The following is a 27,720-nucleotide window of genomic DNA, read 5'->3' as shown; positions in this document are numbered from 1 at the left end:
ACACAAACAGGTGTGTCAGTGGGGAGCCCTCCTCTCACAAACTCCGACATACAGGATTGCCTCTAACTGTGGGGTCATCTGGCAGACTCCGACATATACAGGTCCCTGTTACTGGTGGGTCCTGTGTCTCTTAATGAGGGTCTCCTCTTTCACAAACTGTCTCTTGTGTGAAACCCTCCAGCCCTCTTCTCACTGACTCACACATACACATCTGTCTCTTACTGCGAGGCCCCCTGTCCCAGACACTGACATATACAGCTGTCCCTTGCATGAGACACTCTGACCAAAGAGCTGTCTCTTACAGCAAGGCCCTTTTCTCCTTGATAGTGACATATACAGCAGTCTCTTGTATGGGACACTTTGACATACATAACTGTCTCTTGTATGATACATATACAGCTGTCACTTGTATGAGGCAGCCATCTCTTCTCTCTTTGACTTTGATATAGACAGCCATCTCTACTGTTTTCTACTGTGAAGACCTTCTCTCCCTGACAGTGACATATACAGCTGTCTCTTGTGTGAGACATATACAGCTGTCACTTGTATGATCTCTTCTCTCCCTGACTGTGCCCATCCTATCACAGACTGGCACACACAGCTGTCTCTTGTATGAGACATACACAGCTGTCCCTTTTATGATCTCTTCTCTCCCTGGCACACACAGCTGTCTCTTGTGTGAGGCATACACAGCTGTCCCTTGTATGATCTCTTCTCTCCATGACTGTGCCCATCATATCACAGACGGGCACACACAGCTGTCTCTTGTATGAGACATACACAGCTGTCCCTTGTATGATCTCTTCTCTCCCTGGCACACACAGATGTCTCTTGTGTGAGACATACACAGCTGTCCCTTGTATGATCTCTTCTCTCCCTGACTGTGCCCATCCTATCACAGACGGGCACACACAGCTGTCTCTTGTATGAGACATACACAGCTGTCCCTTGTATGATCTCTTCTCTCCCTGGCACACACAGATGTCTCTTGTATGAGACATACACAGCTGTCCCTTGTATGATCTCTTCTCTCCCTGGCACACACAGATATGTCTTGTGTGAGACATACACAGCTGTCCCTTGTATGATCTCTTCTCTCCTTGACTTTGCCCATCCTATCACAGACTGGCACACACAGCTGTCTCTTGTGCTTAGACCCTGTATCTACTTCCATGTGAAGGATAAACTAAATTATCATATTATAACGTGATTTTAAAACATCACCATCATTTTGGTACATCATCCTTTTATAGTTTTATAGAGTATGCAACTGCCAAAAGCTTCTTGGCAATAAACCTGACAGAGAAGGCCACCCAAAAAACAAGTGTCTGCAACCTACCTAGGCTTTGAGATGTCTCTAGAAAATGCAGCCTCAGGGCCTCTATTTTAAGTGAGTGGGGCGGCTACGCTGCCTCCATCAACCACCTTTTCAAGGGGGACTTTTTTGCAACAACGCCTCTGCCCACAAGGTGGCAGCACTGTTGGAGAAGCTACACACCGCTGGCTGGCTGCATACAGCCCCGCGTAAGGAATCGCCTGGATGTGTTTTTCAATTTTCAAAAGCACGCTCTCAGTGCGCGAGTGACGCTTACTTTTCCCTTCTTCTGGTCATCTCCACAAAACCACCTGTGGTATTAGTGCCAGTGGTTGCTAACAGTGGGCACCAGCATTCATTTTGGGGGACCCATTTTTCATCTTCAGGCTTTGCCCTAGAGCAGGTGAGACCAAGTGAGAAAACTTGAGGAAGGGAAATATAGGAAGCTTAAGGGCGAAAGCAAGGATGAAAACCTGCAAGAGTGAGGGAAAGAGACAGGAAGTGTAGCGGTGGAAGAAAGAGGCATGAGGTGGAATCAAGACTAGTCACCCATGGTGTTCATGAGATAAAGAGGCAGGAAGTTTAGGGTGGAAGAAAGGCATGAGGTGGAATCAAGACTAGTCACCCATGGTATTCATGAGATAAAGAGAAAGGAAGTGTAGGGGTGAAAGAAAGAGGCATGAGGTGGAATCAAGACTAGTCACCCCATTGTATTATTGAGATAAAGAGACAGGGAGTGTAAGGGTGGAAGAAAGAGGCATGAGGTGGAATCAAGACTCGGCTGCCTTGGTGTTCATGCGATAAAGAGACAGGAAGTGTAGGGGTGGAAGAAAGAGGCATGAGGTTGAATCAAGACTAGTCACCCATGGTATTCATGAGATAAAGAGACAGGCAGTGTAGGGGTGGAAGAAAGGGGCATGAGGTGGAATCAAGACTAGTCACCCCATTGTATTCATGAGATAAAGATACAGGAAGTGTAAGGGTGGAAGAAAGAGGCATGAGGTGGAATCAAGACTCAGCAGCCTTGGTGTTCATGCGATAAAGAGACAGGAAGTGTAAGGGTGGAAGAAAGAGGCATGAGGTGGAATCAAGACTAGTCACCCATGGTATTCATGAGATAAAGAGACAGGAAGTGTAGGGGTGGAAGAAAGAGGCATGAGGTGGAATCAAGACTCGGCAGCCTTGATGTTCATGCGATAAAGAGACAGGAATTATAGGTGTGTAAGAAAGAGGCATGTGGTGGAATGGAGACTCGGCAGCCTTGGTATTCAGGAGATAAAGAGACAGGAAGTGTAGGGGTGGAAGAAAGAGGCATGAGGTGGAATCAAGACTTGGCAGCCTTGGTGTTCATGCGATAAAGAGACAGGAAGTGTAGGGGTGGAAGAAAGAGGCATGAGGTGGAATCAAGACTAGTCACCCATGGTGTTCATGAGATAAAGAGACAGGAAGTGAAGGGTGGAAGAAAGAGTCATAAAATCAAGACTAGGCAGCCTTGGCATTCACCAACCTCAGTAGTGGTGGCCACTTAATGTGGGAATGAGGGCTGCGCCCCCCCCCCATATTTTTTGTGTCTGTCTCACTGACCCTTTCACTGTGTAAGGCCCAGGTAGAGTAATAGTCTTTCCTGTCGCACTGCATTATATGGAGGTAACATAGGTACTTAGGAGTTAACAGAAGTACATTAATATATGACGTTAACATAGCATCATATCATAAGGATCAACTTAGCAGTGCTAGATTTCAATTAATTTTATTGTTTGTTCCATAATATACAACATATACTTGAGGAACAAAGAGGAGACATTGAGTTAAAGACAGTCAGATCACAACTACATTTAGCATTTGACTATAAGAGTATCATATTTATCAATCAATAAGCAAATGAGCATTTGGAGCATATTCTTGTGCCACTCAAAGAACATCTGTGCCTGGAGAAAGAGACGGTGGGGGGGGGGGGAAGGATAGAGAATGAAGAAAGACGAGGGAGAGTTGTAGGGATATGAGTACTGTTCACTATTGTTATACGCAAGAATCTCCTGATGTGATACAGGTCGGGTTACTTTTTTGTAAGTACACATATAGAGTTTGGACCATAAAATCAGGCAAGACGATTATTTGTTAAAAGTCTGAGGGTGTAAAAAGTTGTCCACACTTCTGGTGACACAAACCCAGGCCCACCACTAATGGGATGGGATGTTGTTGTCGATTTCCATTTGGCAAGTATTGTTTTAATGCCAAGAGCAATCAAGATATCAGCAAGGAACCAGCCCCATGTGCATAGTGAACTGAGTGTGTTTCTGTCTAATGAGGCCTGTGTACCTAGGGCAAGGTTGTCCCTTCTCTCCTCTATTGTTCCTCCTCCCAATGGAACCTACTACACTCTATTCGAACTAATAAAAAAATTCAAGGAATCCCATTCAAAAGTGACCCTAAAAAAGTAGCAGTACATGCAGATGATGTCCTACGAAAGCAGAAAGCTCTGTCCCTGAAATATTCAAGGTCATCACAGATTATGCTTAAATCTCAGGATATACCTTAATTTAGGGGGGGGGGAACACAAATCTTCCCCCTCAATATATTCTGTCTCCTATTCATAGCATCGGAATCCAGTCTTAAATGGCGACCTAACACAAAATATTTGGGAATAGAGTTTGCAAACTATTTCAGAAATGAAACTTCACATAGAAACGTCCTACTCGCAAAAATCAAAAAGCTAACGGAGGAAAGGTCACCGAAGTTTAATATGTGGTGAAGTAGGGCTGGCATTGTTAAAATGTTGATTGCCCTTCAAATCAATTTATATCTCAACACATTTCCACTTGTTTTTGTATTATACTCTTTTTTTACGTCACTCAATACCCTGATATCAGCCTTTATGTGTAAAGGGAAATAGCGAGAATTTCTCTTCGTAAACTCTTCGTAAACTAAGCTCAAAAAACACCAAGTTGTCATAAACCTCCCTAACTGCACGAATTACCAAACTGCTTTTTGAGGCAGATCAACCATTTGGTGGATGAGCCCATCCGTGCCATATCTCCCAGCTTGGGTACACATTGGGTAAGACCTAATCTCCCAACTTTTGCTTATAATTACTCTAATAACCAAACACATTAAGGTACCTCACTCTTACAAATTATTAAAGGCTCCATCTCTGCTATCAAAAAGCTAGACAAATGCTCCCCTCATAAAATCAAAGGTTCAGAGCTTCAATCCAACTATCAAACTTGACCCCGACTCCTCTTTTTCGGAAAGGCGGGTTTCACTCGGAATACTATATGTCAAAGACATTTCCACTCTGAAAACCTGATAACTTTTGCTACACTAGCCTCCACGTTCGACCTTCAACCAATCGACTTTACAACTTTCTGCCCCTTGAAGTTGCTCTTGGAGGTTTTAAGAAGCCATGCAAAGCTGTCTAAATTTTCTTCAAACCCCTATGGCTAAGAACCAGTGCTTAATTTGTAAATAAAAAGGTGCCGGTGCTCAAAGCTCTCCTTTGAAATACGCAGTTGCTACAATTAAATGTGCGAACACAGAATACAGAGGCAGAGTAACCCTGAATACATCTCGGGTCTCTTTCATCTATTTACTGACACTCCCTGCCCCTCCAGCTCACTCCTGCAGCTTTCTGCTTTCTAACTTTGTGACGTTTTTTCACTTTTCTCTTCCTCCGTCTTTCCCATATGTGTCTTTTGCTACAAGAGCTCACAGCGAATGCTTGAGGCAGAAGAATAAACCCCGGGCCGCAAAAATAAGTGCCGGTGCTCAGCACCGGAAACAACAAGCACAAATTAAGCACTGAGCTATAACCTCATTAACAGTCAGACTTCAGGCAATCTGTTCTTCATCTTCACTTTAGTAACAAAGTTCAGCAATCAGCGACGTGCGCCTGAATCCCTGCATCCTCGTTACACTAAATTGTGTGAAACTGGTCGAATTGCTTTTTCTCACTGCCTCCATTTAATAAATTTTGCAATGCATGCTTGATTTAAAAACATATGGAATAAATTGCTCATAAAGAAACAAGTAAAAGGGTTGCTGCAAATGTGTTGGTCATTAGAAAAATACAACGGCCATTCAAAACAAGTGACATTGGTATTTAATACCAACATTACAATTTTGCTGAAACAAATTAAAACCAGGGGTGTCACATAAGGCACAGAATCTCAGAGTACAAAAGTAGGAAAATACTGCTTTTCTCAGCAGGACACACAAGAAGGAGACAACCAGGAAAGGATAGGCCCCCATCATGGCTGGATGAAACTGCACAGAGGAGATACTGATGACAGGTTTAAAGCGCCCCATTGCCACAACTGGTAAATGTGGCTGCAAGTAGACCAGGTTTGCAGAAGAGGCAACCTGAGTGGGTTAAATGCCATCAGGCGCCCTGCTTCAGGGAACTTGTATGGGTCGATGGAAGGTGAGATGGGCCCCCGTCTCCTCCTTTGGCCCCGGTGCACTGCACCAGCTGCACCACTGCTGGCTACCTACTGCAGGCAGGAACTGTTGGGTTGAAAGGCGCTGAAGCATTTCTGGCACGGAGCAAGTGACATTCAGATTGAAAAGATCTTTGCCAAAATGTCTAGCAAGTAAGAGGCTTTTCAGGTCCTTTCGGAAAGTGCAGCCTGGATCCCTGAGAGGTGACAAGCAGTGCTCTACAAATCCACCTTACATTACATCACAGCGAAGGGTATTGCGCAGGACTGGGGGAGGGATCCAAATCCTTCTGCACTTCCAGAGAAGGCCTGTTTCATCTGTTCATGTATGAATGTGGGGGAATCCAGGAGAAGGGATTCTGAGTTTCTCAGTCCCCGCTAAGCACATGAGATGTTCAGCTTGTCAGGCAGGCTGGAGAGGAGTTGTGAAGGGCTTTGTGAGTGATGCACACAGTCTTGAATTGAGCTCTGGCATCAGTCGATAGCCGCTGAAGACTATGTAGGAGCGGGGTGATGTGACCACATTTTTGTGGCCTGTAACAAAATGTGCCACTGTGTGAAGCACTGCTCTGAGGGTAGCCAGGAGAATGCATTGCAGACCGGAAAGGAGCAAAGTCCCACAGTCCAATCTAGAAAGAAGCAGCCTTTAGGCTACAGAATTTATATTATGTACCAATGTGAGCTGTTTAGATGCTCCAGAGAAGAATTAGTTGAGGGCAAGTGTTCTTGGCCATTACAGAGATTTGTCTCTGAAGGTTAAGCCAGTTATCAAGAATAACATTCCAGGGATTTGGTGGTCTCCTTAATGGCTGATTTGCAATCCAGATGGCTCAAGGATTCTATCTTGCAGAGGCAAGTTTGAATTTTGTGGGTAGAATAAAAGGAATTTAAGTTTAAAGGCATCACATTTTGAATTATTGACAAGGGGGTCAGAGAGTAGGAGGATGTCATTCGGAAATGAGAGCTTCAGATAAATCTGGGTGTCATCGGTAGAGAACCACAGAGTTATTGAGAATCTCACCAAGTGGTTCTAGTTGTAGGTTGAACAGGGTTGGTGATAGGACTGACTCTAGCAGGATCCATTGCTGTAGGCTGACTTTGATGTACAAATAGGTCCCAATTTTCACAACGTGTGACCAGTTTGACAAATACTAGGTGAAGAAATCCATGACTATCCAAACAATGTCCAACTGTGTGCAAGTTGTTCATGAGGGTAGGATTGTTGACTGTTTCAAAGGCAGCCGAGAGATCTAGAAGCCCAAGTAGGCAGGAGTTGCCTAAGTCAAGGATGCAGAAAGAATCCTCAACATTTTGCAGAAGAGTAAAATCTGTGCTTTAGGTTTGTCTGAAAGCTGATTGGAAAGCATATAGTAGGTTATTTGCCTTGATGCGTTGAGTGGCCACAGAACTTTCTATCACCCTTCTTAAGAAGGGGGGGGTGGAGACAGGATGGTAGTTATTCAGGTCGTTGGCATCAGCGTTGGAGTTTTTAGAAGCAGTCTTCGAAACTACTTTATTGAAGGGGATTCACAAGAGTGTAATAGTGATTGGACAAGTTTCTGGACAAGTGGATTGGCAAGTTCTTGATGGAGCACAGTATTGGGTCACAGAGATAGTTTGAGGGTTTAACCCTGGGCATGGTATTCAATAGCTCTGCCCCCGACACTGTACTGAAGTGCAGGGTTTGTAGGTCAGCTTCACGCCTTCTGGATTGAAAGAGGCCGATAACCTTGTATCCCACTTGCTCTTTAAGCTTCCCTGTAACAACAAGCATTGGCAAAGCCAATAGGTCTCGCCAATTCAAGAGCTATTAGCTTTGGCAATGTGTTTTTGCTGTGCTCTACATCAGTGGGACTGCTGTTCAGCATGACTAAAAGTTAGTGGCATGGAGTGAAGTGGGGGAGTAGAGCGTCGTAGAGTGGAGTGAGGGATAGAGTGCTGTAGAGTTGAGGAGAGGAGAGTAGAGTTCAGTGGTTCAGTGGCAGACAGTGTTGCAGGGTGGAGTGGGGTGGAAGAGGGTAGAGTGGGTTGATGGGGATTGTGGCGGTGGGGTGAATTTGAGTGTAGTGGAGTGGTGTGGATTGGACTGGAGTAGAGTGGGATGGATTTAATGGAGTGGGGTGGATTAGAGTGGGGTGAATTGAAATGGGGTGAAGTATATTGGACTGGGGTAATTGGATTGGAGTGGGCAGATTGGACTGAAGTGATAGGAGAAGGGTGGGGTGGATTCGATTGGGTTGGGGTGGATTGGATTGGGCTGGTTTTGAGTGGGGTGGATTGGACTGGACTGGAATGTGGTGGATTAAATTCATTGGATTAGAGTGGATTGGACTGCAGTGGGGTGTATTTGGCTGGAGTGAGGTGGGTTTGGCTGGAGTGGGGTACATTGAATTTGAGTGGGGTGGACTGGACTGGAGTGGAGTGGATTGGAGTGGGTTGGATTATATTGGAGTGGGGTGGTCTGGATGGATTGGATTGGGGTGGACTGAACTAGGGTGGGGTGGCTGGTATAGAGTTAGAGTGGGGTGGTTTGGACTAGAGTGGAGTGGGGTGGATTGGAGTGGGGTTGACTGGAAAAGTTTTACTGGATTAGACAAGAGAGGGGTGGATTGGAGTGGGGGTTGAGTGGGTGGGTTTGACTGGATTGGACTGGAGTGCAGTGGGTTGGATTTGAGTTGGGTGGATTGTGGTGGATTGGAGTGGTGTGGGTTGGTTTGGAATGGAGTGGGGTGGATTGGAATGGAGAGGGCTGGATTGGATTGGGGTGATATGGGGGGGATTGAATTGTGTGGGATGGAGTGGGTGGATTGGATTGGAGTGGGGTGGATTAAGGTGGGCTGGATTGGACTGGAGTGTGGGGGGTTAAAGTGGATTGGATTGGAGTGGGGTGGGTTGGATTGGAGTGGGATGGACTGAACTCGAGTGGATTGGATTGGGTACAGTGGATTGGATTGCGGTAGAGTGGAGTGGACCGGAGTGGAGTGGATTGGAGTGGAGGGGGGTGGACTGGAGAAGAGTAGGGTGGATTAAAGTAGAACTGGTAGGATCATGTGTGGTTCCCCCTTTAGGGTGGAAGAGTATTGCTGTGCATGCTGTGAGGGCACCCTCGCGATCACGGGACACCAAAGCAGAAGCAGAAGTCAGCCAGTATCTGTATGTTTCAGCATCACATTTCACACTACATCCTGTAAATGAATGTGACTTATTACACTGTCCTCTTAAAAAAGATATTTCTGCTTATTGCAGAGTAGAGCAGTCTCGCCTAGAAGGGACAAAAGCTGCTCAGTCACCTGGTGGGTTGTGGCCTCTCTGCTGCTGCTCTCTTTTATAAGGCCTTCTCTACTGTACTCCTATCTGTGTATTTTATTTTTAAGATCCCGCCATTTGTATTGCAAAATGTATAAGGTCCCATTACCCAGCTCAGCAGCACCTATTTTATCAACTTCTGAAGGATAAAAGGCTGTGTTGGTTCCACAAAGATTGAAATGTGGGGGGCCAGAATCATTTGCAAGTCCCATTGTGTCTTACTTGGACTGGGATCTGCGACCGACATGTTTCATATAGTGACGTAGCAAGGGTGAGATGAACCCAACTACATGCGAGGAAATAGCCTTAGAGGCTTCCGGCTAGATCGCAAAATGCAAGCATAATTAGAGTGCCCCTCACAGCTCTGGGTTGCGGTGCCATTGCACCTGCTGCACCGCTGATAATTACTCCCATACAAGTCTCTGTTGCAAGTGAAGTACCCCAGACATGTATATCAGCAGGATAGAGGCCTGTGCACAAGATCAGTGGTTCCCAACCCGTGGTCCGGGGACCCTTGGGGGTCCGCAAAGCCTCCTCAGGGGGTCCGCAACTGCTTAGAAAATTAAATACTATTAACAGATTAGGTCCCCAGCTTACAGTAATGACTTAGTGGGGGATCCCCGGACTCCAATAATGAGTCAGTTGGGGTCCCCGGTTCCAGTAATCATAGATTGGGAACCACTGCACTAGATGATTTCCTGAAAGGGTCTGGAGCCTGCGTCCCGAAGTTATCCACATCTGTGCCGCACGTGCATTACCTGATGAATTATCTCACCAGGGCTGGGCCATCTGATCTGCAGGTGTGCACAGAACTTCACAGCAGACGGCGCATTAAACGAAGCTACGATCAGGAACCGAGACCTGAAGAAACGAAACTCACTCTCTGGTGAACTTCACACATGCGCAGGTGCCTCCATTACTAAAACCAGTCTGACAGGATTCTTTGGGAATTTCCATAGGAGAACCTGTCTGAAAACCTCTCCTGAAGGCAAACTCCTGTACACCATTCCCTTCTGCAGCCTTTGTATTCCGCCCACGCCATGTGCCCTGCCTTCAGAAACGTGCTTAGAAGCTTGGTTAAGTAAACTGACTGCAGAAGTGGGATTTAATCCCAAAACCCTAGCTCACTTGACTATCAGGGATAGAAATGGGCAAGCCAACAAGGCCTGGGATGTGCTGTGTAGGTTGGCATCAAATACACTGGAGCACACATTACCACAGACAGAAAAAATCAAAGCTTAACCCAGGGTTTTACCTTCAAAAATAATATGCCTTTAGTATGCCCATTAATGAATAAACAGTTTATACAATGGTTTTTAGTGAAACCAAAGCAGCCTCAATCCCACGTGATTCATGCACTATGGCCTCACATTTACCACAATAAAGCATAGAACAGGAAAGATTGAATGAGGTGTATTTTAAGCTATGCATAGGCTTTACAAAGCCTCACAAACACTCTGGTTCACACTCTCAGGGAAGCATTCAGGCTCATGTCTTCAGAGGCAGCCATAAGATGGAGGGAACCAAAGTATCACTGATATCTTGGTGGCAGAGTGCATCTGTGAACAGACAACTGGCCAAACCAGTTTTTAACGGTGCAGTAAGATGCCAAGATAGCAGCTATAACAGTGCTTAATTTGTAAATAAAAAGGAGCCGGTGCTCAAAGCTCTCCTCTGAAACACGCGGTTGCTACAATTAAATGTGCGAACACGGAATACCGAGGCAGAGTAACCCTGAAGACATCTCGGGCCTCTTTCATCTATTTACTGACACACCCTGCCCCTCCAGCTCAATCCTGCAACTTTCTGTTTTCTAACTTTGTGACGCTTTTTCACTTTTCTCTTCCTCCGTCTTTCCCATATCTGTCTTTTGCTGCAAGAGCTCGCAGCGAATGCTTGTGGCAGAAGAATAAGCCCCGGCCCGCAAAAATAAGTGCCAGTGCTCAGCACCGGAAACAACAAGCACAAATTAAGCACTGCTAAGAACCATAAAGTCTTTATCATTTAGAGCACTCTTAAAAAAGCATCACCCACACTATCAGACGAGATCCAAAAGACATGGGCAGCATCATGCAATAAAAACAACATTGACCTCGTCCTACCAACACACTGGCCCAACATCTGGAGATCTATGCTACAATAGAACGTTTTGCCTCTCATCTTACAATGCAAACTATGGACAACATACAGAGCATACTGGACTCCTGAACGGTTAAACAAACAAGATCTTTTGTCTGCAGCTGCTTGTTGGCACTGCCATCACCCCACTGGCGACCTGGGACATTTACTATTTTACTGCAAACACATTAACCTTTTCTGGCAAGCTATTGAAACCACACTATCAAATATATTCAACACACAAACATCCTTATCAACTTAGTGGTCCTGAGGGAATGTTTAGGAGCAGGAGTAGCCCACATGATTGAGGGGCCTGAAGACGAGAACAGGAAATGATGTCAATTCAGTCCAAGGCTTCCGTCTAGAGCTCTACATATGCAATAAGTGACATCTCTACGTATGCAATAAGTGACATATCTGATGAGAGCGGTTGCCCAAGTGCTACGCACCTATCACAGCTTGGAGGCTGATTTGGTTGTTGGGGATTTTAGCACCCACAGAGGGAAGAGGCCCTCAGGTGGTAGCCATTATACGCTAGTAACATTCTAATGCATCGCCCGGGACCCAAAGTAAGAGGCACACCCCTATGGAACGAGCTATGGGCCAAATGTATGAAAGGGTTTTACCCATTCTGTGTCTATGGGAAAATGCTTTAGTACAAATGGCACGAGGGATTTTCTTTTGTGAAAAAAAAATCTTTGGTTTTATCCTCTCCAAATTTAGTTTAGAAGAATAATCTTGATGCATCACTTTTAACGCGCCCTTGCCTTTAAGGAATTTGCTTTGCTAGCGCTTCTGAATTATTTGTGTTTCGCAGTCCATGCACCTTTGTTGCATGCATTCAGTGTTTGTTTATTTACCTGCTGACATGATTGTGATTTGTGAGAGAATGAGAGAGAGAAAGAGAGCTAGGAAAAAAGAAAGGTAGTAAATAGAGAGAGAGAGAGATAGGAAAAACGATAGGTAGTAAAGAAAAAGTAAGTACAAAGAAAAATGGATAGATAGGGAAAAAGGGATAAGGAAGGGTAAGCAGAAGGGAATAAGGAAGAAAGGAGGAGGACGGGGACACGCTCTCAATTTTGGAACTTGAGAACCACATTTGAGTTCCGGCATCGGCTCAACATCCTGTGATTCTGGGCAAATCACTTTATCTACTTGTGTCTCGGAAAAAGTCTGTGCAGCGTACTCTGGAGCTCTTGTAAAGCACTCTAATGCATATTGGCTACATCACTCTATATAAAAACTGCCAAAAGAATGGTGTGCTGTCCGCATGTCAGCATCCCATGTTCCTCAATATATCTTCTCCTTGCTATAGTTTTTTTTTCTCCTTGATGGTGGCATATCCTTCATCTGACTTTACAAACTGTCGTACGCAGCTATATATTGCCTTCTCCCCGCCTCTACCTTATTTCAGATCCTGAAGTCAGATGAGGGGTGTAACGCCCAAACAAATGCCATTTATGTGATCAGCGAAATAAATTCAGAAAATTCAGAAAATTCAGAAGTGTTAGGACAAGGCCCAGCGTGGAGGTGAGGCCGCCTCTGCGCGGGGGCGTTGGGAGGAGCCGACGAGGTAAGCAAAGCGCAATGACATTGGCGGCCACTCGACGTCGCACCACCACCAGTGGTTGCATGCACAAGGGGATTTCATTATGGTGTCTTTACGGTGCGAGGCACACCACCTACTCTAGTTTAGCATGCATGCCAACATCTTACAACTGGCAAGTGGGACATTTTTACAGAAAAATCAGGACAATGCATTTTTCTATTGACTTGTCTTGTTGCAGAGGCATTTTTAGGCAGGAGGCTTCAAAAATCGTGAATCTCCCACCTGAACGGGGTCTGTTGGCATGTGTGGTTCAGGCATGTGGGGCTAGCATTGGGAGCAGGCAGGGCGGGCAACAATTTATGTTCAAAGTGTAATTTTAGAGTGTAGTCACTGATGCAGGCAGGAAGAGAGATGTCAGGATAAAACGGGGAAAGAGGAGGGGGTAGGCGAGGGGGACAGGACTGGAAAACATGTTGGAAGGTGGAAGACACATCAGCCGGGGCCTGGTGCGGGCAGGCAGAGAAGAACAAGCATTTACAATGCAACGGGTCTCGCGTTTGCTCATGTTAGAGCTGATCGCGTTGTAAACTCCCAACCCGACTTTTCACCTATCGGGCAAAAGTGCATTTATGTACACAACCCGAAAAAGTGAAATTAACAATGTAAAGCGCTCGACTTCTGCCAAGCGAGATCGCGCTGGTAAATTACAGAAAAAGTAGTCCACAAGCCTGATGGAAAACAGCAAGCCTCGCATGTTTTCTGTACTTGGTCGCTGCACTCGAGGAGGGCTAGCCACTGGAAAAGGCATGAGGTATGCATGCCTTCGACTAATGAAAGCAAGCAGATTTTATTAGGGAAGCCCACGAACCAATAAAAAACACTGATCTGAAGTTGACAGGGCTCCGAGCCCTTTTCTAAATACAAAAGAGTCTTGCTGTGATACGCATGCGCGAGCGCATGCAACGCAGGCTCGACCCTAAAAATGAGAAAGTTGTCAATAAATGTCCCAGTGAAGGGAGATTTAAAGGACATGTGTTTTTAAAGTTGGATTGTTGACAACGAGGAACGGGGATGGAGAGCTATATGAGGGAGGAATATTTAGGGGTGCAGGGATGGGATAGAGCTCAATATTAGCAAAGGTGTGAGGGCTGTTTGCAGTGTGTGGTTAAACCGAAGGTTGTAGCAGTTGTGAACTGTGCCTGCTTCCAATAAAGCTGCCTTTTTCACATAAGAATTGTCAGGAGTGGTCCCTCTCCCAAACTTGGGTTACAGCAGCCTTTTCCACCCCTCCCTTTAATCTTAGAACCCACAATACTCTGATTTTAACACTTTTAAACGGTATAGCATACTCAATAACCCTACCTATCTCTAGGCGCTCATAAAAGGTGTTGTTGGCACCTGATGTAATGGAACTCATTTTATCCGATCTACAAGGCTGAATGGCTGAGCCTGCACGGGAGTGATTTCAGTCTATCACTCTGGGTTATAGGCATTAGGGGCCATATTACTACTTTTTTAGCGCCGCATTTGCGTCGTTTTTTGACGCAAAAGCAAAACAAACTTACAAAATACAATTGTATGTTGTAAGTTTGCGCCGATTTTGCGTAAAAAAACTACGCAAATGCGGCGCTAAAAAGTATAAATATGGGCCTAAGTGCCTTCGCCCGCTGACCTGGAATGTGCGCCATTTCCAAGGGAGCTGAGCGCAAGTTCCAGAACACATTGCAGTCTGGTGCACAGTGCACAGCCTCTCCCCGAGGCATCACCGCAGCAGTATGAATAGATGTCTTTGAATGTCACTGCCCGTAGTTACCGCCCCGGGGGGACAGGGCACACATGCCTACATCGACTCCGGATGAAAAGCTCCTTGCGTTGCATCTGCTGCTGTGAGCTGTCTCTGCTCAGGTACAAACTGTACAAGAGCGAGTGACCAGGCTGCCACATGCAGGTGACTCGTCTTGGGTGGACCGGGTGGTGCATCTTCAGTTTGGTTCGATGTTGTTCTTTCAAGTGTCCTTCTCAGGATTCCCTCCAAGGAGGTACTTGCACCTCACGTGGGGCCATTTGAAACCTCTAAAGCAGTGGTTCCCAACCATTTGACTTCTGTGGACTCCCAAGTTATCACTCCTGGAACCCGGGGGCCCCCAATGAACCATTATTGGAATCTGGGGGACCCCCCACTGAGTCATTACTGAAAGCTGGGGATTTAATCTGTTAATATTATTTAATTTTCTAAGTAATCACGGCCCCCAGAGGAGGCTTTGTGGACCCCCAGGGGTCCCCGGACCACAGGTTGGGAACCACTGCTGTAAAGGAAGAACTTTGATGGAAACAAGGGAAGGATAGAGAGAAGGATGCGTAAACGAGGGTGAGTAAATGGGCGGAAGAGACAGCGAGAGGAAGGGAGAGAGGAATGGAGAGGAGGTTGGGTGAGAAAGGTTTATAGAGGGATATATAACACAAATAGATGGATAAGAGTTGTGGAAAAGAATGAGCACTGCAAGGGGAAGAGGATATCTGTTTATGGTCAGTCAGAAGGGAGAGGCGAGGATCTGAAGTTGCGCCTAATCTGGTGCGAGGAGTGCATATGCTACAGTTTTTTTCATTGCATTCTTGATGTTGGGGGGATAAAGCATTCACTGTAGCTGTGGCCAAGTATTGGAATTCGCTCCCCCTGATTATAAGGAAGGAACAAAACTTCATGACCTTCAGGAGGCTAGTAAAAACTTGGCTCCCCAGTAGCCGCCTTTTCCTTCTTAGTTCTTTTTTGTTTTTTCTGACACTTACTGTTCTCATACTCAGTGCTTCGATGCCATGGCCGGAATGCGCTTTATAAATACTAAAATACGAATAGAATTTTATTTAGTTTTCGATTATAACACTAAATAGACTGGTGCATAGGATAACTTGAAATATCTGAATAAAGAGGACAGGCAGAAGGACCTATAAAGGGAAAACATGAGGGACCAGGTGGGACCCCGACCATACTGGGCCAGGAAAATAAAGGGGAGGAAAAGGGACGAAAGGGAGAGGGATGTGGAGGGAGAGGTAAAAAGAATGCAATTAACTAGTGAGTAGGTGGGGCGCTAAATACTAAAAGAGAAGTGTAGAGGACGGGAAGGAACGAAAGAGAACAGAAGAGAGTGCACCATAGAGGGATAGTGGTCAGGTCTCCTAAAATCGTTACAGCCACAGAAGCAACAGTCCCCCAACTCCCTACACCTTGTACAACCCATGTTCATTGGTACCCATCTGCTGGTATCGGGCACCGAGTGGCAGAGGCAGGATCAGTGCACGAGACAGGGGCAACATATCTGAGCACTGTACTCATGATCCATGTGTGGCACTGAAGAGAAAGGGCTTTATGGGGCTTTTTTTGCTAGAACATGTAGCATTTTTGTAAAAAAAAAACAGTTTCAGCAGGAGCTTCAACATAATCGTCCTCTGTGGCAGTCGTAACCACTCGCTGCACTTTGCTCACAAACTGTAACTCAGAACTTAGGGCCTGATTTAGAGTGTCACAAACGTGATGCATATCCCTTCCGCCGTATTACAATCCCTTTATATCCTGTGGCGATCATTATACAAAGGATGGGATATCCGTCACATTTGTGTCAGAGTATTCCCCTCTGCCAAACTCTAAATCAGGCCCTTGGTCTTACACCCCGCCACTTTCAAAGTTCACCAGCCGCCTCTGAACCCCAACATTCTGTAGCTCCAGCTGCCCGCTCCTGGGCCCCTGTAGTTATTGTTTTATAAATTAAGCATTGGATGACACTGATTAGTCACTATGGCAAGCTGAGTGGCAGTGTTTGAAGCTACTTGCGCCGTCTAATAAGGTATGCAAGTATACCTTGGTGTCGCTGTTACAGAAATAAACAAGCATTTTCAATGCAATGGGTCTTGCGTTTGCTCGAGTCAGAGCTATTAGCATTGTAAATTCCTAACTGGACTTTTCTTGCCACACAAACTGAAGATAAAAAGTAAAATAGTTGACATGAGCGAGCCGATTCAAAGTGCCACCGCCGCCATGAGCGTGAGCGCCAAGGAGAGACACAAAAGGAAAAAGAAGTTTGCTTGCAGTCAAAGTTATCAGTAAAAGTGCAGTTATCCATGTAACAGGGTCGATGGCCAAGGCGGTAACCAAAACGCCCCAAGGAGAGACAAACATAAACAAAGGATTTTTGAAAGACAAGCCCATGAACGAGTGATAGTGATGGGGGTGCGGTGGGTGTGGTTAAAAGCCCAGATACATACCAACACATTGGAAAAGCAGCGCTTGGTGCTCCTATGCTCGACCTAAAAAGAGATAATATTACGGGTGAAGCTACCATGCAATATTTACATAAAAGGAGCAGAGTAAGAAGGTGCCAAAGCTGCACAATGCAGGACTTTGAAATTGTGTTTTGACTTCAAAGTAAGGTTATCATCAAGGTAAAACTTCAAATAGCATGTGTTTAGTGAGGTAAGCAGGCAATTAATCTGGCAGACAAAACTGTAAATATAACAGGAGGACTGGATTTGGTGAATAGTAGGTCAGCCCTGGTGCATCTAGAATTACAGAACAAGTACAGAACCTGCAAAGTTCACAGGTAGCAGGAGCCCAGCTTGGCTAGAAACCAGAGCCCAGCATAGTTCTAATTTCTAACTTTGTTGCATGTTTGTGGTGTGACATCATATGAAGGGCTTCAAGGACTCTCAAATGCAGCAGCCTTCTGTTTGTTTATTAGAGGGGAAGATGACCTACTTTAACTGGTATTTAGTGAAAGAATATTACTTCTAAAAGCACAGCTGCCACCACAAAAACAGGGTGTCCTGGCACCAAGGCGGCCACAATTGTGACAAGACAGAAACAAGGAATTGCTTAGTTAATTAAAGTAACATTAAAAAAAAACTGATGTTAAGAACATTTCCTGAAAGAAAGATAAGGAGGAAATTTGAGAGTGTTGGGCAGTGAATTCCAGATTTCTAGCAACACTAGAAGAGAAAGATTGACCTCCAGGTTGACTTCTTTTGACCACAGGTGCATGCAAAAGATTACCAGCAAATGAACAAATATATACACTTAGACACACCTTTCTTCTAAGATATATGCGATCCTCATTCTTCAAATTATTGTACAAAGCATAAGGACCTAAAAATACACCTCAGTTGAACCCAAAGCTGATGTAGAATGGGAAGGAGATAACATACTGATTCCCTTCGCCGAAGAATTAGAATCAGCAGAGCGACTGGATGCTGATTGGGTTATATCCTATCGATAAACTAGGCAAGAAGGCGTAAATCCAGCAAATTCCTACAATCTGAATGGGATCTAACGAGCTTGTATCGCAGTTTTCTGACCTGCCACCGAAAAAGATGGGGGACGTTGCGGCTAGACCTTAAATAGAGCAAAGCACTTTGTCCCCTCTGCGGAGATCTCAGAAAAATAAGGGTAGGACATGCGTAAAGGAAAATTAGGGGAGCTGGCGCACCAGGGCTGAATGACTTTCATGGAGCCCTGCTAAAATCAGATCCAAGCCTCTGGATGCCCATCTTAAGCTCCCTTTTCTCAGAATGTTACACCGCAGGTGCAGTCCCTGATAGTTGGAGGAGCTCGAATTTGGTCCCTATGTACAAGAAGGGATCGCCACCCACAAACTATGGAATGATAGCGCCGCTGGATGTGCAAGGGAAGTGCCATGCAGGATTGATGAGTGATGATTTGGAAACTGGGCTAAAGAGAAGCAATTGACCAGACTGGTTTTCAGAGGCCTTGCAGCATCGAGGATAGTCTTTTGACCCTGACCTGTCTTATTGACAAAGTCATGCTCCCCAAGGCCCAATCACTTAATGCAGCTTTTATCGATTTTGCGAATGCCTTTGATAACATCCCAAGAGGCCATCCTTGGGCAATGTTAAGTGATTGGGGATCCCACTGCACCTTCTAAAGGGCATGGAGTCTCTGTACAATAATAAGTGGGTAAAAGTCAAACTATCAGCCAACAGGGCCCCCTCAGAAAAATGCACACAAACAAAGGATTATAACAAGGTTGTATTCCTGCCCCTCTACTTTTTAATCTACACTTGACAGATATGGAAAGTCATTTAGTCATCCCTAGGATCTGCCCACCTCGCTGAAGGATCAAAAAATCCAAATATTATGATAACCATATGACATGGTGGTTTTAGGGCGAACCCAAATTGGTCTGCAGAGGTCGCTTGATGCACTTACGCAATACTGTGCAGAAACTATATCTTCATTAATCTGAAGAAGACAAAGTTAACAACTTTTATTAGAAATTTGATGAGAAAGGGTGCTTGGTTTATCAGAGGCTCACATATGGAAAGAGTAGTAAGCTTTAAGTATTTTGATGTGATGCTTGATGAAAGTGGTGGCAGGAAAGCTAATTTAGGCTCCCTGAAAGAAACAGCAAAACATTTTATATGCAGGATGGGCCAACTTAAGAGCAAACTTACCTGCCAAACTTCTAATGCCCTGATTACACAGGTCGCGAGTAGCTCACACTGGTCGCAGGTAAGTTGATGCCTATAATTTCGTCCGGCTCAATGATGTTTAAGGGCCGGCTCCACAATTGGTCAGACAAACAACAATGAATCTGCTACCACCATCTATTTGCACTCACAGATTGGACCAGTTTAGCTCAAATTGGACAGCAATTAAAATTAACAAAGCAGGATTTGGCCCCGTGGGCAACATTTGTTTCCTACTGCCAAAAATTGAAAAAGGCTCCATGAGGTACAATGAAAAACTCCTCTGGGAGAAATTCCAGGAACCCGGCTCTGTATGGGGTTTGTTTTTGGCAATCTCAATTAAGGCTTTGTTTTTGGAGACCATAACATGCAACAACCTACCAGATAAAATGCATCAAAATGATCAATTAAATCTGCAAAGATCATTCCAGCTGACCAGTACCTCAGGGATTTAAGAGCAAAATCACACAGTAGTTGGGCAGCTGATCTTTACACCCCAATTGCGCTCCCACAGTATTTGATCCTGCCTCTCACCAACTATTCAAAATACTTACTTATGAGGTTGCTTTTCCGCCTTATTTCTTTCCGGTGTCACTGGTATGGCCGGAAGAAGGGTGAAAATAACACTGGATGCAGATGATGTGACCAAGAGGAAGAGTCTTTAATGCACGTGATCTGTATATGTGAAGCCCTAAAACCCCTGGGGTTTCTATGACTTCGACCATTATTTTAGACTCTAAATGTGAGGACTTGTCTGGTAGCCATTCTAAATGGCTTAAAAGAAAGATCAAGTCAGTTATCTGGGTAGTTTTTAAAGTTTACGTGAAGAAGCAATCCATAAAGGATCACTACAATTTTAAAAGGAATAGGAGCATACTTGCATTTTTTTACAGAGCATGAGGCACTTTGCTTATCAGCATGGAGCACCTTTTGGCCCTTGTGCGTCAGCCGTGATGCTCCAACAAGAATGTATAGTGAGAAGATGCTAAAAGGGATGTGGTGACGAAACAGACTTGGGGCCAGATGTAGGTAGATTCCAATTTGCGACTTGCAAATTGCGAGTCAGAGCGACTCGCAATTTGCGAGTCGTAAATTGGAATGTAGGATGGTGTCCCTGACACCATCTGCGACTCGCAAGGGGGATCGCAAAGGCCCACCTCATTAATATTCACGAGGTGGGTCGCAATTTGCGACCCCCTTGCGAGTGGCGGCATTCACAGGGATGGTGGCCTGCTGCGGACAGCAGACCACCATGTCTGTGACTGCTTTTTAATGAAGCAGTTTTTTTTTTTTTTTGTAATGCATCCCGTTTTGCTTAAAGGAAAACGAGATGCATTACAAAAACGAAAAATGAAACGTGTTTGTTTAATTTTTTCAGAGCAGGCAGTGGTCCATAGGACCACTGCCTGCTCTGAAAAAATGTTTGCAGTTTCATTCACAAAGGGGAAGGGGTTACCACCCATTTCAAATGGGTGCAAACTGCAGTTGGTTTGTGACTGCGTTCGCGGTCACAAAGCAATCTGGCATTGCACTGCGACTCGCAATTAGGAAGGGGACTCCCCTTCCTAATTGCGACTCGCAAACCCGTTTTGCGATTCGGTAACCAGGTTACCGAATCGCAAAATGGGTTTTGTGCATTGCAAAGTGCAGTTTCGATGTCGCAAACAGCGAAATTCGATGTTTGCGACGTGCAAACTGTTTCCTACATCTGGCCCCTAGTTCGATACATCCAATGGAGCATGATGCACTTTTTGGAAGAAGCACTTTGATTATTGGGGATACCGGCTTGGTACATTGGAAAATGGAGTATGCTGCATTTTCTTTGCAGGGAGCATTTTGATCCTTGGGGATGCATGATGGTTGAATATGGATTACGAAAAGGTGGCATGAGGATAATGGGCCACAGTGAGCCGCAATGAAGGACCGACAGTGGACAAGGTGTATGGACTCTGTTTTGACTCGCTGGGTGTATGATGCACCTTGGAACTTGGGGGATCCTTGAAGCATGATGCAGTTTTTACATGGAGCTGTACCAGCTGCGGGGACCCAAGATGCTTGAACTTGGATAATCATTAGGTGACGTGGGGTAATGGGTCACAATGGTTCACTGTGAAGGGCCAAACGTGAACAAGGTTGATGGACACTGGTTTTGATTCGCTGGAACAACGGTGTATTATGCTCTTTGAAACATGGGGCTGCATGACTATTTTAATATGGTTAACGATTGATGATCAACTGTGAAGAGCCGACAGTGGACATTGTTATAGAAAATGACAAGACTACCATAAATTTATCCTTTTAAATTCTACATTTCTTTATTTTATCTGGGATGCAGATATGGAGAAATGGACATTAGCATGTGGGGAATGGGACACACTGAGAGGGTTAAATTAGAAATGTAATGACATTTTAACTTCTAGGGAAGATGAATACAGGAATGCCCCTACTCTCATACCCAGACGTGTTGGATGTAACTATGTTCTCTTTTTATAATTTGTATGGGTGACGAGATGTAATGATCTAAATTAATTGTACATCTAAATCGCTGGTACATACAGCTGGAGCGTGCGTGGGGCTAAGGTTGCACAGGCCACTAACCAGATGATCAAGTAGAAAATTGAAAGCCAAGCAGCAAGATCTCTGTCTTATTGGAATTCAGTTTCAAAGGACTGCAGCTCATCCGTGCAGCCACTGCCGACCTACTGGCAGAAAAGGGAATCTGCGTATCACAGAGACTGTTAAAGATGGGAATAATAATCTGTGTGTTGTCTGCATAAACCATGATTTGAAACTGGTATGCCCATATCAGTGCTGACAGAGGAGTTCTGCAAATATTTAATATGGTGGAACTTAGAGTGGAGCCTTGCTGTGTGCTACAAAAGGAAGTAGAGTTATCCAAACCAGTGATTCACAAATCTTCAGAAGCCACAACCCAATCTTTAGAACAAACTTTTGAGACCAACCTAACATGACGTGGGCGATTTTTTAATGTAACCTTAAGCATTGTGTGGTAGCACACTGTTGTTTACAGACAGCACATTTTCTATTGAATTAGCTGGTAAATTTTCAGAGACATACAGTTTTATTCATAAAACTATATAGCACACAAATGACAATATCTTGTTTCTATCAATATTTACCATTTGTGCATCACCATGTAAAGTGTCTTGATGTGTACTTATCCTATTAAAATCTCCGGTTTCAGCATACTTCAGAATTACAAAAAATGTGCTTCATTTTTGCTTTCCTAAATGCTGAACGCATACAGTTCATTTCCAGATATTTATATTTTGTTGTGTCTTTCAAAAGAATGTCATCCTACAGACTTTCTTTTCACATTTCCGGTACTCCATGAAGGTTGTCACATAGTTCACTTTAAAAACTCCTCTCATTTTGCATTTAGAGAAAGCAAACACGAATCCCCATGTTAACAAAAAATTGGCAGCAACTTGGCATAGCCTGACATTTGACCTCTGTTTTTGAAGCACTGCAAATGTGGCAAGATAAACACGGATTTGGATTTTTTTTTATGTTGCTCAGACTTTCCCATCCCAGCAAAACTCTGCTCCTGACCCACCGGTGGGTTGAAACCCACAGTTTGGGAAACTCCGCTGTAAACAAAAAGACTGTAAAAATCATAATTGAAACTCCTCTCCAGAAAAGTTTTAGGTCACAATTAGGTTAGGCTGCAAACTATAGTATGAGAGAGGCACTGAATAAGCAGTGAACGAAAGACCATGTCAAAACCCAAGTAGGACCAAGGTAGCAGAGCCATGATCCAGAATTTCTAGAAGATCATAAACTGTGACTAAGAACATGGTTTTGGTATGTGAAGTGCTGTAAAACCTGACCATGTCTCATCTAATAACTAATTATATATAAGTTAAGCCCATAAGTGGGTATTGCCCTGCTTTTTGAATATCTTGATTTGCAGAGGAAGAAAGGAAATGAACCTAAAATTACACAAGACACTGAGACTTGCAGACTTTTCTTGCCACTTAAATCAGTCAACCCTGCCTCATAATTTTGTCTTTTCTTGGCATATAATTCCAGTGGCCCTGCATATAACTAAAGCACTTCCATTTACCTTATTCCTCTGTCTGCAGCAAAAAATGAAAATGTTGCTATTTAGCATCTTCATTTAAATCTGCTATGCTCATTCCAATAGAATACCACTTTCATCACCCCACCATCAGAGTTGGTGGCTGGCTAATACACTACCTCCCTGGTGCGGGTCACGACCAGTGGCCGACACCAGGACGCACCCAAGGATTTATTTATTTTTTGAATACCCGGGAGACACAGAAGCTTTTCCGTGTCTCCCCCTGCACCCCACCCGCCCCTTTGTGACGTCAGGGCGCCACGAGGCACGCTGACGTCACCTTGTTGATTTCCGCTTCCTGCTCCGATGGGGAAAACGGCCCTAAACGGCCTTCCCCACGTTCGGGAAGGCCTCGTAAGAAAGGGGAGACTCTCCCTTTTCTTATGAGGCCTTCCTGAAAGTGTTTCCTGGCCCCCGATCGCAGCACAGCTGCGATCGGGGGCCAGGAAACACCACTAGACACCAGGGATTTCACTTTGGGGGGTCGGCCCCCTCGGAAAATGCCCCCCCCGGGGGCATATTTTTTTAAAAAAAAGGTAGGTGTCCCCTGGGGAGGGGTGGAACGGGGGGGGGCGGATCCCCCCGCGGCTAAATTTTATTTAAAAAAAAAAAAGAATTAAAAAAAAGAAATGGACAGGAGGTCGCCTGTGGACAGGGCGACCCCCTGTGGGGGCAATATTTTTTGTTGTTGTTGTTGTAGGGTTTCCTGGGGCCCATTTTGGCCCCCAAGGAAACCATACAACTACTAAAAAAAATTAAGATCTATATATATATATATATATATATATATATAGAGAGAGAGAGAGATCTATCTATATATCTATATATATATAGATCTATCTATAGATATATCCATGTAGATAGATCTATCTATATATAGATCACTTTTGTCAATACATGTGTGGTTTCCCTGGGGGCTGCGATCGTCCCCCAGGAAAACCAGACCCACATATAAAAGTGATCTCTCTCTCTCTATATATATATATTTATATATATATATATATATTTGGCACCAGTTGTCTTGCAGTTGCAGCTTGCGTCTTCAAAGCAATGCACATAATTCAACTCATGCATTTCAACTGTAGCTTTTAGGCAGCAATAAAAAAGTCAAGTAAGTCTTGTGATTATGTTTCTGTTACAAAAGGATCAGACTTTTGTCTAGTGGCAGTTTTAGTGCCATAAAGAAGCGCAGAAGGTTTATATGCCTACTGCAAAGAGCAAATCTGTATTTTTTGTAAATAGCTGAGTACATTAGTAAAGTCAGCCATTACCTGCACTATAATACAAATGAAATGTATGCGCGGATGGGTGGCGGCTATGGAGAGATGAAGGGCCCTTTTGCTGGGTGGTAATGAGGGGATCCGAGGAGGAGGGAGTGGGAGCACCAATAATGATTGTTGGACTGGGCGCAGGAGGTGCTAAAGACTGTGACGAATGGTATGTGACAAGGTGTTTGAGTGTCTTGAAAGAACGTGCTGATTGAGGGAAGAAGCGCAGGTAAGGTGGCCTCTACTGTTGCACGTATCTCACACACACCATCGATTTTGTGACTGTCTATGTAGGCTAGTGTTTTAGAGCAACAGTTTAGCCAATAGCAGAGATTCCATCTTGATGGATGACTGCTGCCGTCACTCAGGTTATAGAGGACAGCTCTGACATAGGATCAGAGACTGAGACATCAGATACTGAGACAGCATCTGAGGGATAGGACAATGGCGCAGACTCTGGGAGTGATTTTTCAGTCAGAGGAGTCCCATTCGATAACTCCTCTTCCAGTAAATTATGAGGGAGGTGATGAGGACAGTCCTGATGTCCCTTTGCAAGCACAGTCTGTGCAACGGGGTAATAGTGGATTAGCCCAACCCAGAGAGCAGGTGAATGCGGCGGCAAGCAGAGAGAGAGAGTGCTCTCTTGGGAGCTCCCCAATTTAGTTCAGCCCCAAATTCCACCGCCCAAATCGTATTGTGGAGACATCAAAATTATCTATCACAAAACAAACTGGTTTTGTAAGGCAGGCACCTGTGTTTTTGGTCCTGGGTTCGGCGGCCATATAGAGAAACATACTAAACCCAAACATTTCTGGAAACTAGACATCCGGTGGAGTCCACGGAGGTGTGACTTGTGTGGATTACCAAAAGTTTTCTTACCCAGAATACCCTGCAAAGCTGAAATGTTGAATAAAAACTCTATTTTTCTCGCATTTCTGTCACACAAACTACAGGAATATGCTGGGATCCACAAAATTCCTACCACTCAGTGATTCCTCACCTGTCCTGATAAAAACACTACCCCACTTGAGTGCCTATACCTAGTGCCTGCGTCAGGAATGGATCACCACAGGGTCAACAGCTGCCTCATGTAAGGACCAACATTGACCGTTGTGTGATCTATTCCTGTCGCGGGCACCAGGCCTACCCACACAAGTGAAGTACCATTTTTAACAGGAGACTTGGGGGAACGCTGGGTGAAAGGAAATTTGTGTCTCTTCTCAGATTCCAGAACTTTCTGTCACCGAAATGAGAGGAAAAAGTGTTTTTTTGGTCAAATTTTGAGGTTTGCAAAGGATTCTGGGTAACAGAACCTGGTGAGAGCCCCACAAGTCACCCCATCCTGGATTCCCCTAGGTGTCTAGTTTTAAAAAATGCAGAGGTTTGGTAGGCTTCCCTAGGTGCCGGCTGAGCTGGAGGCCAAAATCTACAGCTAGGCACTTTGCAAAAAACACGTCAGATTTCAATGTAAAAATATGATGTGTCCATGTTGCGTTTCCTGTCGCGAGCATTAGGCCTACCCACGCAAGTGAGGTACCATTTTTATCGGGAGACTTGGGGGAACACAGAATAGCAAAACAAGTGTTATTGCCCCTTGTCTTTCTCTAAATTTTTTCCTTCCAAATGTAAGACAGTGTGTAAAAAAGACGTCTATTTGAGAAATGGCCTGTAATTCACATGCTAGTATGGGCACCCCGGAATTCAGAGATGTGCAAATAACCACTGCTTCTCAACACCTTATCTTATGCCCATTTTGGAAACATAAAGGTTTTCTTGATACCTATTTTTCACTCCTTATATTTCAGCAAATGAATTGCTGTATACCCTGTATAGAATGAAAACCCATTGCAAGGTGCACCTCATTTATTGGCCCTGGGTACCTAGGGATCTTGATAAACCTACAAGCCCTATAGATCCACGCAACCAGAAGAGTCCAGCAGATGTAACGGTATATTGTTTTAAAAAATCGGACATTGCAGGAAAAAGTTACAGATTAAAACGTGGAGAAAAATGGCTGTTTTTTTCAGCTCACTTTCAATATTTTTTTATTTCAGCTGTTTTTTTCTGTAGGAAAACCTTGTAGGATCTACACAAATGACCCCTTGCTGAATTCAGAATGTTGTCTACTTTACAGAAATGTGTAGCTTTCCAGGATCCAGCATTGGTTTCACACCCATTCCTGTCACTCACTGGAAGGAGGCTGAAAGCACCAAAAATAGTAAAAATAGGGTATGTCCAAGTAAAATGCCAAAATTGTGTTGAAAAGTGTGGTTTTCTGATTCAAGTCTGTCCGTTCCTGAAAGGTGGGAAGATGGTGATTTTAGCACCAGAAACCCTTTGTTGATGCCATTTTCAGGGAACAAACCACAAGCCTTCTTCGGCAGCCCTTTTTCCCCATTTTAAAAAAAAAAACGAAATTTTCACTGTTTTTTGACTAATTTTTTGGTCTCCTTCAGGGGAAACCACAAACTCTGGGTACAATTAGAATCCCTAGGATGTTGGAAAAAAAGGACGCAAATTTGGTGTGGATAGCTTATGTGGACAGAAAGTTATGAAGGCCTAAGCGCAAACTACCCCAAATAGCCAAAAAAGGGCTCAGCACTTGGGGGGGTGGAAAGGCCCAGCAGCTAAGAGGTTAAAACACCATAACAAAAATATCATTTGTAAGAAACATGGTTATGTTACCATATTTTTAGTCCCTAAAGGGAATAATCCCATGAAAAAACAGATGAAAGTAATGCAGTGTAACCATATGTTTAGCCCCTAGAGGGCATAGTGCATTTCACATTTTCAATACTAGCAGGTTTATGCCAATGATATTACAAACAAGGCCCATAAAACATAAATTCTCTCAGCTGTAGAACAAAAGCTTCAACCATGAAAGATTTAAAAAAAGAAGCTGAATGGTGTTAGGGGTAATTACTTTGGAGTCTCCACCAACATAGTGTGGAGAACCAGAGATGATGTAGACAGAAAGAGCACATTTCCGTGTGCCACAAATATTTTTATATGTTGATATGACTGTAATGCTTAGAACAGCCCCTAGAGAACACTACAGTAAAAATAGCATTTGTAAGAAACATGGTCATGTAACTATATAGTTAACCCCTGGAAGGCATAACCACACAAAAAAGAAACTGGCATTAAATAAT

At 44.4% G+C, this 27,720-nt stretch overlaps 1 protein-coding gene across 3 annotated transcripts in view; it reads left to right on the top strand.

Moving 5' to 3' along the window:
- LOC138299121 (regulator of G-protein signaling 3-like) overlaps positions 1 to 27,720 on the top strand; it is a 351,262-nt gene that overhangs the window by 272,788 nt on the left and 50,754 nt on the right. The gene's annotated exons all lie outside the window — the stretch shown is intronic.

This window comes from Pleurodeles waltl, chromosome 6 (assembly GCF_031143425.1).
Source record: "Pleurodeles waltl isolate 20211129_DDA chromosome 6, aPleWal1.hap1.20221129, whole genome shotgun sequence".
NCBI lineage: Eukaryota > Metazoa > Chordata > Amphibia > Caudata > Salamandridae > Pleurodeles > Pleurodeles waltl.
Note: the sequence above shows the minus strand (reverse complement) of the source record. Positions and strands in the feature narration are given on the sequence as shown.